At 37.0% G+C, this 13,034-nt stretch overlaps 1 long non-coding RNA gene across 1 annotated transcript in view; it reads right to left on the bottom strand.

Moving 5' to 3' along the window:
- Positions 1-232: 232 nt before the first annotated feature.
- Positions 233-13,034, bottom strand: part of LOC741272 (uncharacterized) — a 52,817-nt gene continuing 40,015 nt past the window's right edge. Inside the window, exon 3 of the long non-coding RNA XR_008547818.1 lies at positions 233-322. This is a non-coding gene — a long non-coding RNA (uncharacterized LOC741272). The remainder of the gene's footprint in view (positions 323-13,034) is intronic.

The raw sequence follows: 13,034 nt of genomic DNA, 5'->3' as shown, positions 1-13,034 counted from the left end.
GAAGAAGAGAATGCGAAAGAACAGAAGAGTATAATGTTCAACATGGAGGGAAAAAAATAACAATACATATTTCAGAAATAGGAGCAGCTTCAGTGCAGGCAGTATCATGGCAGCCACTCCACGGGAGGAACGGGATCCTCTGCCAACCTTGTCAGCCACTCCAACTAAGCAGCTGCTGCACCAGGTGTGTTGCTGCTGTCTTTCTAAGGGTTCAAGAACATGGGCTCTGGAGTCACATGGCCTGCGTTTACATTCCAGCTCCATTCATAGCCTGCATGGACCTTTAGCGCATGTCTTGGCTTCTCTGCCTCAATTTCCCCATCTGTAAAATAGAAATAAATATAACATCAATCTCATAAAATTGTTGAGAAGATTAAATTGCATAAAGCATAGAAAACATATCATAGTGAATGAGAGATAGTAAGTATCCAATAACTGTAGGCTAGTATTGCATTTCTTTTCATTTCTACAACAGCCCTATGAAGTAATGATCATCCTCTTCATTTACAGAAGAGGATGCAGAGTTAAGGAGGCCATATCAGCCTCCTAGTTTCACTAAACTAGTTTGAATTCCATATAGTACCTGAGTCCCAGAAATATCTGGCTCCAAATTAATGCCCTTTCCCCCATACCACACTGTTTCTCCACACTCCCAGGGCACTCAATGAGAAAAATGCTGACTTAACTTAGTGCAAATGGTCAATCAATAGTATTTGGCTGAAGGCCAGGGCAGTGGTTCACTCCTGTAATCCCAGCACTTGGGTTAGTGGATCCCTTGAACCCAGAGGTTCAAGACCAGCCTAGGCAATATGGCGAAACCCTGTGTCTACAAAATTACAAAAAAAATTTGCCAGGCATAGTGGCATGTGCCTATAGTCCCAGCTACTCAGGAGGCTGAGGTGGGAGGATCACTTGAGCTCAGGAGGTAGAGGCTATAGTAAGCCTGATCACACCACTGCATTCCAGCCTGGGTGACAGAGTGAGACCTTGTCTCAAAAAAACTTATTTTAATAGCATTTCAATGAACAGCTATCATTCTACATGTCTGAAAGACATGGGATATTCTGGGATACTCTTCCCAGAATATACAACTTAATACTAGATGGTAACATTCTTGGATTATGTAATCCAAGTCAATCTTAAGCATTCGATGACTCCTTTAAAGACACTTGTCTTTAAAATTTGTGTATAATCCCACTAAATTAGTAGTTCTTAAATTTTATTGAGTCTTGGACCCCTTGGTGAATCAGATCAAAGAAAACAACACTTTCCCCAGGCAGAAAAAAATGCACATATACATACTCCCAAAATATGTATACAATTTCAGTGGGTTCAGAGACTTGAGAAGTTCATGCAATCCAGGTGAGCAATCCCCCATTCTAATGAGCCTGGAGATCTGGAATGCTGTTCCATTTACAAGGATGCCCTTTCTATATAGCTATTATCACCCTGCTTGGCCTCTGCTTTGTTTCTTTTTGATTTTTCTCTTCTTTCCTGTTCTCTTTCCTTTTACCTCTCTTACTATTCCTTTCTCAACTCTCCACCCACTCCTACCTTGGCAATCAGACAGCGCCACTATCGGAATCTCCTCTCCCTTCCCCTTCCTCCCCTCTGTATCCTTCCTGACCAGCTGATTCCGGAGAGGAATCCGATAACTTATCAATAGGCATAGGTTGCTCCATAGGAATTTTGGCCAGCCTGGGAAACAGTCTTTCTTTGAAGGATAGCAGATCAGAACTTCTGGCTCCATTAAGAACTCATTTCTCCTAATTCTCCAGTAAATACAACCACTTTCCATTAAATATATGCAGATTCACTATATCCTGTTTTCAAGGAAACATTCGCTAAGTTAACAATTCTGGTATAGATATCTGTGAATTCATTTGTTCTTTTATATCTGTGACTTTTTTTCTGGTACCCATCAGCTTAGTAGTTAAGTACTCAGAAAAAGATATATTGGACACATAAAGCCTCATATAAGCAACCTGTGCATTAAAATGTGTCTGTCTCCATTAGGTTTCTTGTTTGTCTACAATGTGCAAGTGAATTGCATTTATATCTGTTTTTTTAAATAAGCTTTTAAAAACTCATAATGCAATCATTTGGAATCCTTGGCCAACTATAATATATATATATATAAAACTGCCTAGAGTTGCCTAATATGAAAATGTGGTTAAGCAATTGTAAGAATGAAAAGCTTCAAACTGAAATGAAATGTAAAATCATAAACTACAATATTGAAATGAAATCTTGTTTAAAAGATTTGTCTTAGAGTTTGACTTTGGATGCATTTTGTACCTCTAGAATATTCCATCATCAAGAAATCTGAAAAGTCAGTATTTTCATTTCCTAGCAAATCAAAATGTTTTGTCTAAGCCCAATAATTTTCTTGAAGGATGCTTTCCAAGAGAATTGTCCTTTGTATTTTTCATATGAAAGTTTCTGCAAAAACCAACTATGTTTTTAATAAGGTAAATTCACAACCACAAATGTGCCTTAGATTATTATGGGACATTTTGTAAACTGCCAGGCATATGAAATTAAAGGAGAGAGACAAATGCTTTATATATGAGCATTACATATTTACTTCACAGTTTTTAAACTATTTCATAGTAACTTCATCAGCATTTCCACTTACTATAATGATCATTTAAGATTTTGTTATGGTGAAGCCATTCACTGAATTGAAACACTATTTTTGTAATTTGGAAAGAAAAACTGTATAAAATGAATAGCATTGGCAAATGTTTCTAATCATTTCCTTAAAATACTAAACCACCAATCTTTTTATTTACTGCATTTTGCTTAAGTGCATAAATCAAAGGACAATAACAAGCCTAATGTCAAAGAAACTTTTTGACACTTCATACATTTGAGCAAGCTTAGCTGATAAACAGTTTAGATGAAGTTATGGTTTGAAATATGTTTCCCAAGAGGACTGTGGTTCATAAATTGCTATCAGGCTACCTCTGTCATTATTGATTTGAGAGGTACTCAAGGTACCCCCAGCTATTAACTAAGGCTAGCATTAACTGACCTGCTTTTCAGAGAATGATATTTGGTTTTACAAAGACAACTAACCATCCATCCTATAAGAAACATGTAGTTTGCTTGTCATCAGGCACATAATATATTGTATTCTATTTGAAATGTTGACCAACAATTAAAAGAGGAGGCAACATAATCTTAAACAGGCTTCCAACCATTTTCATAATCCTAAAAGGAATTAAATCAGTTCCTTTGTATAACAGCTGTACTGGGAAAAGCTAGAAGAATGAGAGCATTTTTTTAAAAAAAATGCATCAAACAATAGAAATTTGCATCTCAGCATTTTGCAATTATATGATTATTTATTACACCTGTGCTCTTAAATATTCTTTGCAGATATGTGTTTTTGATAAGCTTATTAAAAATACACCCACAGGCAAATCAAATATTAGTCCCATAATGTGTGTATGTTTATTTCTTTACCTGCCTGCAAAAACTAGCTTGCCAGTGCTCCTCATTGAGAGCTGAGTATGGAACAGTTTACTTTCCAACCCTGCACCATGCCCTCTGCCTTGTGGATTTGGGAAATGTCAGGAAAGATCAGAGCAAGGATCCTGCTACTTTTTTATTCAGATCCTCTGGTCTTAACCTTCAAGGAAACATTTAAAAGTTAGTTATGACTTGATCGTTCTGCATTAGGTTTGTCATCAGTGACCCCGCTTTACAAAAGCACAGAACCAAAGAGTTTCAGGAAGAGACTTGATGAGTGTCATCAGCCGCTAGAGATGTGATAAATTTATGAATTTTATCAGTCTTGCTTTTAAAAGTCCTGGTAAATTAAACAGTCAGAGGTGGAGGTTTCCTGCGAGCCCTCTTAATCATGTGAGTGGCTGCGTGACAGCATGTTCCAGGAGAGCTACATGAATAAAAACTCGACCACATCACTTTCACACAAAGAAATATGCCAAACATAAAGGAAAATGTTTAGTATTCTTATTTTAAAAACAAAACAAAACAAAAAACTATCTCCCTGGAACTTATGATTTGAAGCCCTTTGGATAACTCATTCAAGGAAATATTGCTTGAACTACTGTCTGCTACCCTTTTGGTAAACTTTCTTAATGCTCCCATAGTAACCTTTGCTAATTTTGCACAACCATCTATTCAGCTATCTGAACAAGAAAATGGGTTTTGCCAAAGCTAACTTAAATTCACCTCAGCTATGACCTTTGTCTAGCATGGCTTAGGAGTCAGAAGTCCTAAGAAGAGCAAAGATCATCTTTCTCATTCATAATTTACAGTGCTACATGGCACAGAACTTGTAGAAACAGAGCAGATGCTGGTGAGCAATTAATGGGCTCTCCAGATCATGATCAGAGGCTTCACTCGCCCACCCCTTGCACCCCAAAGTAAAAACAAAACTAGTTTGTTTCGAACCCATTTTAAATATGAAATACCAGGTCTCTTCCATAGTTTGTTGTTATTGCTAATTAAAATAGACTCTGTAATTCCAAAATACCGTTATTTTGGTTTTTTTTAGGTTATAAACCATAGAACTCCTCTTTCCTAAGGACCTTGGGAAACTTCCACAGAATTGGTTTACTCCTCTAAAAAGTATCTAAAAATGCACAGGGCATTTTACTCTGATAAAACACTTCTGACACATAACTATTAACCTCTGAGCAAAGGGTCTCCATCTACTTTTTCTCTTGACCTCGTCTCCCACAATCCTTTGCGGTAGTTCTGGCCTCACTTCAAAGACGGCCGGCCAGGAGGGGCTGCACTTATTCTATTTCCTTCTTCCTCCCCCACTTCTTCCCTTTGCCTCTAATTTTATTTTCTTCACTTTCCTCTTACAACTTTCTTGCCTTTGGTAGAAAAATGTCTAATCTCTCTGTCTTCCCACAGCTTTAACAGTTTGCCTGACCATGTGCCTAGCTCTTTTATTTCCTTTCTTGGAGGAAAGGTCCAGCTCTGGCCTGTGGGGGTTTAAAAATGACAAACTTGGTCTCGACTTTGGAGCTCTCTATTTTCACTTGGAATGATAATATTTTTGGCAAATTAAAGGAAACTTAACCTCAAAATACTAGGTAAGTTAGGTCATTATACCCAAAACACAGGTTCTTTGGATGAAAAAAAGAAAGAGCTGGAAAGCCGTCCTTCCACTATGGAAGATAACAGGCCTACCGAGGCTATGGAATTTGTTCAGAGCCACAAGGCTGTTTGTGACAGAGGCAGAAACCACTTCTTTAGCCCAGCACTTTCCATTTTGACAGCAGGATTTCCCTGTGTTTTGAAGAGACTAACTCTTTGCCTTGGGTGATAGTTGCTAGAGGAACAATGCCCCCACCTGTCTTTTGGGGACTGGAAGGATATAGAGGAGGGGGGTTCTGCCTTCCTAAATCCACTCAGAGGCGAGGCACTTTGGAGTATACTGTCTACTTTGACATCACACTTCTTTCTGTTCCTTTTCTCCTTCATCTTGAGAAAAAAAAAAAAACATAAGCAACTACACAAAAGATTAAACATATTTGTGACCTGAGTCCATGAGTGAGAAAAAAATAAAAATAAATAAACACATAAGATTAAACTTATTAAAAGATTAACTTTAGGATCGTCGAGGTTTCCAGCACTTATAGAAGACTGAACTCTTGTAGTCCATGTTTTTCACTTTACATGCGAGGAAACTGGGCCTCAGGTTAGTTATTTGGTGTTAGGAAAGAAGCTGGGAGCAGAAGGCCAGGTTTACGACTCTCTTTCTACTCACATATAATGGAGAATCTGAATATTACTCTACATTACTAGTAATACATTTAATTTACTGTGTTTGTGTGAATCTCACCTAATTACTTTTGTATTTCAAGGATCTATGACACATAAAAACCAGGATGTCTCATAAATTTACGTTCAATCATTTAATTACTCCTAAAATCTTTTATAATTACAACTTTTCATGCAATGCCTCCAACGGTTTCACATATCAAATATCAAATTTATCAGTCTTCTGGGCAATGTCCTAAACATGCAAAATTTTTTCTGTGCTGTATTTTAAGGAAAATTGCCACCTTAGCTTTTTAACTTGTTTTTTTCCTGTGTTAGCCATAAGGCAATACTGATTTAGTTTTATTTTAAGAAATTTTCTGATACATGGTTTCTGCTAAAGATTGAATTTTTAAGGAAAACAACTTGTCTTGTACTCATGTTTGTTTTCACCTTGGAGAACAAAGTCCCACAAGTCAAAGTTTATAGTCAATCAAAAAAGGGCACATTACTTTCCCATTTTAATGGTAGAACAGGGACCTTTAACTTTCCTGGAGGCTTTGCTCTGGGGTTTACACAGAGCAGAACTTCCTTAACGCTAATAATCAGACCCACAGGACACGTGTTAATTGTTCCCGACATGTAAAACTATCTACAGTATCTCAGCTAATAACACCATTGCAAACATTTCACTTTTGAAAAGCACAGTATTGAAACCAATTACATGCCTGTTGATTTACTTCTCCCCACCTTCCCAAAACATTAGAATTGCTCATTCCAATAATGTCAAAGTTCAAATTCCCAAATGGCAGCACAAATTCTGAAAATACAGAATCGAGTTACAGTATGTGCCATCACTGGCTGATTTAGAGATGACTGCCAAAAGCAAATACATTTGGGCAAATTGTATTTGTTAGATCCTACAGAAGTGTATAGTTGATATGGCTTCCCAATAGCTATTAGAATAGCTTCAAATAAAACATTATTTAAAGGTTGCATCACCCTACAACTGGTTCCTGTTGGTCGCCTTGATAATTCAGGGTAAAATGTTGACTTTTATTTATACCCAGGCTTTGAAATTTGTTGCATCAATGAAAATTCTTGTTTGCAAGAAATAGAAAACTACTCTGATTATCATAAGGAAAAAAAAGGTGGAAGAAGTATTGAATGGGGGTATATGGAGTCTTGCAGAAATGATGGGAGGCTGGAGGACCAGGCTGGGAAAATATCTAGGAACCCAGGGTTCCCACAGAGCTGGGAGCCAGGCAGGCTAGGCAGGCCGGCCCAATTCCACTGCAACAACGAGCCCTCCATCCATCCACTACGCTCTTATTCCTTCCTCAAGATTCAAAGTCCGAAAGACAGTGGCTGGTGCTCCAAATCTAAATAACATGGACATCTCAGGGAAGGGAGAGGGAGGATCTGGCCTATAAATGTGCTAGTTTTATTTGTTGTTTTAAAAAAGCCTTTGAATTGGGGAAATAATTTTCTATTTCTGACAAAGTCCACTTTGAGCTTCAGAAATGAAATGCCTTGGATGGAAAACAAAGTAGATCTGCCTCACACCAATGTCTTTGCTGCAATAAGGAAGGTCATAAAATAATTCCTGGGTTTTACTTAACTCCAATCATAGAGAGAGATGTGGCTATAACAGGGACCAGAATAATCTATCCTGGGATCTTTGACCCTCATGCCAGAAAACAAGATTTGACCATTTCTCAACAAAAAAGAATATAGTATTTTAAATTGAATTCCAACGTTTGATCTTTTTCATTTTTTACCTTAGGTGATCCCCGTAAACTTATAGTTTCATTTTCTTTGTATAACACATAAAATGTAAAAGTATTATTTGCATATAAACATTTCACTAAATGAGGACAAAAATGCAATTTGACATAGAATTATACTCTTGGTGATATCTTTACCATCTGAATAAAATAAAATCAACTTTTTAAAGGTCAAAATGCTGATTATTTATGCATCCATAGGCATTACGTTTTTATTAAAAAGTGGAACTATTCTGTGCCTGCTGTGTTATAATCTATTTTTAAACACAATAATATATTTTGAAATATTATTATTCCAATAAATATTCATTTCCACCTCAAAAAGGTCAAACTAATATTTCATTGCATATGTGCTTACTAAAGTCCAGATACTTCCCTTTACATTTTTTTTAAAGGGTTTATACTAAAAATATTGCTACATCTGAGCACATTTTCATGAGATTCTAATTCTTCACTGTGGGGAAATAAACAGTGAGAGCTTGTAATCAGGTTTACTTCCTTACAGAATTGTTTCCCATAAAAGATAATAATAATAATATAGAAAGATGATGCATCTTAGTAGATGATAAAACATTAAATCCTTAATAAATATTAACTAATTAAATGAATAATATTCACATATACATAACATTAACCATGCCAAGCACTGTTCTCATCACTTTACATATGTTACTTCATTTAATTTACAACAGCCCAATGAACTAGACGTTGTTTCCATATCCATTTCATTGATGAGAAAGCCAAACAGTAGAATAGTTAAGTAACTTGTCAAAGATTTCATAGCTGATGTAAGAAGTCTGGTTTTAGGTCTATGTTATTCATAGCAAGTTATTGTTTTGTGGCTAAGAGTTTTTCAAGAAAGGTAATGGAAGCTCTTTATTAATGTAATTTAAAGACAAATTATGTAATCATTGGGATCATTGAAACAATCTTCCACCTGCACCAAAGTTTGGATCTAAAGGTATTACAATTTCATCCCACATATTACAGCCCATAAATCTGGAATAAAGGACCCCTTTCCAAGAAAAGATATATTTAGAAAACTGTCCCCAAAGTAATTATACATTCCTTATACCACAACCTAGTTGCAGTTAATACTCCCATATTATACTTGTCAAGATATGACCTGAGGGTTTTGCAGAGGTTGCACCATACAACACAATGTTACAGATACATAAATAAATAAGCATAATTTGATGCCATAGGGTGTCACGTGTACTTTTAGTGGCCTGAAAGAATAAAGTAATTTAGAGAGACATCTAATTTACACCCAGGAAATAGCTTAATGAGCGCAGGAACCCAATGCCTGATGGTGCATTGGATTGTATATTAAAGTGCCAGTGTAGGAGGTTTCAAACAGCCAATCTTTGTGACAAGAAATGAGTGTGTTTTGAGAAGTGGACTGAACAGCATTGAAGAGTACAGCAATTACTAAAAGGGTTTCTAGACACACGAGAGTTATTGGACCCTGTTACAAACTCTAACTTCTGCCATCAGTTACTGCATTCATTTGTACCATTGAAGCCTACATCATTGCAACTGGAACAAAAATGATGTTTACATTTTACCAGTGTTTTATTTTCAATTAAACATCTCAGCTACTATTTACATAGTTGAATGGCATGGCATTTATACCATGCAATTTGATGTTAATTCTTTGTAAATATTTCTCCAGCAAGAGACCTAAGTTCAAACTAGTTGTGAAAATGTCACTAAAAGTAAAATAAACTCTAATTTAATCTTGATCACAAATTATTGTTAAATGAAAGCTAAAAACCTGTAAAAATTTTAAATGGAAGTCTAAAGGAATTAACTGAGATGCTCATGTCCCAGGAAGTGACTTGCTTTTAGACTGCCTGAGTCCTTGAGGACTTAGGTTGACTTAACTCCACTGAGGGGAAGTTAAAGGCAGGAGACAAAGAAGCTGCCAAGATCATGGCTGAGAAGATACAGGGAGGCTGCGGCTCTGCGCTGCACTGTCCGCTCTCAAGCCTGCAGTTCTGTTCTGAAATAGGTCACGACTGGAAGGTTTCACGTTTCTTATGCATAGTTGCTGTTCCCTGACCAGCTCCTCCATCTGAGATCATTCATCATTCATCATAGCTGGAAATCTCCACCCTATCTGCATCTGAAACTCCCAGGGCCAAGCTGGTCAGCATCCAATTCAGAATGGAAGTAAGAATGGAAGAGGGTCTGTCTAGCTTTTCTTTGCTTTCTGTCCCAAAACATTCCCTTCCCTTGTGGTGTCTTCTTATATGTTTTCATACACAAGGAGAGAAGCCTAAATAAATAAACAATGTTTTAGACTTACCTTTTTAAACATTTTCCTGTTGATTTCTTCCAATTTTCTCGATTCTGATGTAGAAATCTGAATGTACCTTATAGAAATAGGCTTTAGGGTAAGGCTTGCCTTACATATACACAGTGTAAAAGCCAATAGTCACAAACATATAATTGGATTTGCGAGATTACAATCATGCAAAAAAAAAAGTTATGTCCCTATAAATATCTCCACTGGCTTGGCAGATGTCAGAGGTGAAGCCATGGTTACCATCCTCCTTCCAGTAGCTCTGGAGGGGTAAAACGTCAAGCTGGTGCAGTCATTTACAACTCAGTGTGGATTTCCTTATTAGATTACTCTCCTCTGAGAATGCTAACTGCAATAAAAAGAATAAGAATTTGATGGAGAAAGGGAAAAGAAAGAATAAAAATTTGACAGACAAAGGGAACAGGGAAGAGATCATTTTGGGCAGGAGTGAGATGATGTCAAGGAAATTCAACAATTTATCAATTTTGCTGACTTACCGAATTTGTCCTGGTTTGGAGAAAATAAGATAATCCTTCCCTTCTCTATTTAAGTAAGTACACTCAAATGCTTCCAGTAGTGATACAGGTAACATCTATTACACAGAATCAATTCTGTGTAAAACAATAGAAGGCCTATGGTAAACTAAGGAGCACAAACTTCATCACAAGAATTGCAAATTTTTAAAAAATTATAAAACACTTTGGCTGGTCAATTAAGACCTATATGCAGCAGCTACTTTTGACCCCTAAGGTAGCAGAATCTGAGTGACATTTTATGCAAGACTAATATTATTCAGGAATTAAAATAAAACAAAGGCTGTGTGCAGTGGCTCATGCCTGTAATCCCAGCACTTTGGGAGGCTAAGGTGGGTGGATCATCTGAGGTCAGGAGTTTGAGACTAGCCTGGCCAACATGGCAAAACCCCATCTCTACTAAAAATACAAAAATTAGCTGGGCATGGTGTTGCACACCTGTGGTCCTAGCTATTCGGGAGGCTGAGGCACAAGAATCATTTGAACCAGGAAGCAGAGGTTGCAGTGAGCCAAGATCACGCCACTGCCCTCCAGCCTGGGTGACAGAGCAAGACTTAGTCTCAAAAAAAAAAAAAAAAAAAGTAAAACACAATTTAACACCTAGTGAATGCTTATTAAATTGAGAGGACCTAGGAATATCACAACCCAGAGGCAATCACTAGTCCGTTTCTCTCTAATTTTTCTACATTTTTTTGATAATGGGGATTATGGTGATGAGTTTGAAGGAGTCCCCTGTTATGCAGAATGAATTAGCAATATCTTAGGAAGACAAAGTGCCAGCTTAGACATCTGCAAACTCAGAACTAGAAAGCCAAATGTTCATCATCAGCATTCAAGTAGACACCACTTTCAATTCTTTTGTTTTCATATCTTCAAAAAGAATACAACACTTCCAGACATCTAGTGCCTACCTCAGAGTGGCATTATAAATATTAGTCATGTTAATGCCTCACAGGTACTTTGAAGATGAAAAGGACTAGTTAGTATCAAGCCATGAAATGGCAGCCAAGACTTCCAGAACAATTACAGCAAAACAGAAAGGAGGCACCGCTGAGAAACTTGGAAGCAATACAGCCACGTATTTGTTTCTGTGCAAACCTTTTAATAATGAAAGCCTGTGAACTCCTCTTCAGATGAAAAGAGGCTCAACTGTGTCTTTAATTAGATCGTCCTATTGGAGCACAATATAGTGATAAAGAAGATTTAATAAAGCATTTTGTCTTTTTATTACTTTGATTTGATGCAACATATCTGCTCATCCAAGCAAGATGTTTAACTTCAAAAGCAGTTCTGTCCACCCTCCCCCTGACCAATAAATAACTCCAAGGGGGAAAAAGAAAACAATATATTTGGACCATCCCTAAGCTGCTGAGTGATGAAAAGATTCATCATTTTTTTTCTACTGTGGACACAGGTCTTTTAATTAGTCCTTTACTTTTCTCTTACAGCTGATAGGATTGTAAGAGTTTAAATGTTGCTAGTTATTGATTAAAACGTATGGTAAAGTAATTTGGGGGAAAAAATCTAATTACTCCACACCATGGTAAGATTTCCATGTTTGACATGATCCTGGATAGGCCCATTAGACTGGGAATTTTAGGAATAAACAAAATTAAATCATAAAACTGTTGGCATAGAATTCTCCTCATCATGACAAACTGACTCTAAACATCTTTCTTGTATGTAGATCTGTAATTAGATTCAGTGCTTGAATTTAAGATTTTGGCCAAGCTAAGCCTGGAAACACTAAAATAGAATATTTAGGAGGTTAAGGAATTGATTTTTGGAATTTGTTTACTTTTTTAAGGCATCTTAACAGTAACATTAGCATAGATGATTGTATTAGCTGGAGAAAACTTCAGACAAACCCATCCAAATAAGCTGGTAGACACTGAGTGAATAGACTGGAGACAGATGAGAGGGAAAAGATGGACAAACCAGAGGAAGGGAACTAAAAGATTATCAGCAAGGGCAGAGGGAGAACGAGCAACCCAGTCAGTTCATTGTCTTAACTACACTAGACTTAAAGGCCAGAATTTTTGTCCTTAACAACAATGTGGCTGTATTAGTGAATCCACAGACTCTTGTGGATGCTGGCTTAAATCCTCAAGTAAGCAAAGAGAGAGAAAAAAAGAAAGAAGTCTCTCAGATGAGCCTGCAGGCCACAGTTGTTAAGTAACATAACATAATTTCTTTTTTTTTTAATTATACTTTAAGTTCTGGGGTTCATGTGCAGAACATGCAGGTTTGTTACATAGATATACACGTGCCATGATGGTTTGCTGCACCTATCAACCTGGACATTAGGTATTTGTCCTAGTGCTCTCCCTCCCCAGCCCCCCACCCCCCGACAGGCCCCAGTGTGTGATGTTCCCCTCCCTGTGTTCATGTGTTCTCATTGTTCACCTCCCACTTATGAGGGAGAACATGCGATGTTTGATTTTCTGTTCTCGTGACATAAAATTTCTAAGTGATTTTCTAGAACCTATTTTTTTCACTACACAAACAGATTTTTTTTAAAAGAAAAGTCATTCCCAACATTCCTTTTTCCACAGGAAATCACTTGTTTCTATATTTCCCAATTTTGGGTTCCTTACTATTACCTTCATACCTTTGGAAACAAAGAGACCTCAATTCAAGCTCCACCTTTATTATTAC

This window comes from Pan troglodytes, chromosome 3, assembly GCF_028858775.2.
Source record: "Pan troglodytes isolate AG18354 chromosome 3, NHGRI_mPanTro3-v2.0_pri, whole genome shotgun sequence".
NCBI lineage: Eukaryota > Metazoa > Chordata > Mammalia > Primates > Hominidae > Pan > Pan troglodytes.
The sequence above is the reverse complement of the archived record's forward strand: the minus strand, read 5'-3'. Positions and strand labels throughout refer to the sequence as shown.